Genomic DNA, 679 nt, shown 5'->3' with positions numbered 1-679 from the left:
GAGCTGAATGCTACCTTCTGTCTGGTGACATTTATAGACGGAAACTCACAGGCAAGTGGGGGAAGGGGTGCTTAGACAGATGTGAAAGGAGATGTACAACCCAGGTTGCTGCTGGGAAGGAGAGGGGGCAGACCAGTGGCAGCTGGCAAAGCAGATGGCAGCATTGTGGGAGCTGGGTCGTCCCTGACGCAGGAGAATTTATGTATGTGGAATGCTTGCTAATGATAAATTAATAGAATAAAGTAGGATTTCAAATACTTTTGTTGAGCACGTACACTGGCTGCTCTTTCTCTGCTTAAACTAATCCCCTTGCCTAAGCTGCTTCCAGCACAGATGGACCCTGTGGGGGATGTAACCATGGCCTCTGGGACATCCACGCCCTAATTCCCAGAACCTGTGACTATGGCACCTTACATGGGGTGCTCGGTGAGTAATGGCCCCCCAGAGATGTCCACGTCCTAACCCCGGAACCTACTTGTTACCCTCCACGGGAGAAGGGCTTTGTGGGTGTGACTGGGTTAAGACTGTTGAGATGGGGAGATGACCCTGGATTATCCCGGTGGGCCCAATGTGGTGACAGGGATGGTCAGGAATGAGATGGTATTGACTTGAAAAGTGACAGTGCTGACCCCATAGAAGTCACTGGTATGGGAGGGGGTGTTGTGGGAGGGGGAGGGGG

This window comes from Trichechus manatus, unplaced genomic scaffold (assembly GCF_000243295.1).
Source record: "Trichechus manatus latirostris isolate Lorelei unplaced genomic scaffold, TriManLat1.0 scaffold00024, whole genome shotgun sequence".
NCBI classification, from domain to species: Eukaryota; Metazoa; Chordata; class Mammalia; order Sirenia; family Trichechidae; genus Trichechus; species Trichechus manatus.
The sequence above is the reverse complement of the archived record's forward strand: the minus strand, read 5'-3'. Positions refer to the sequence as shown.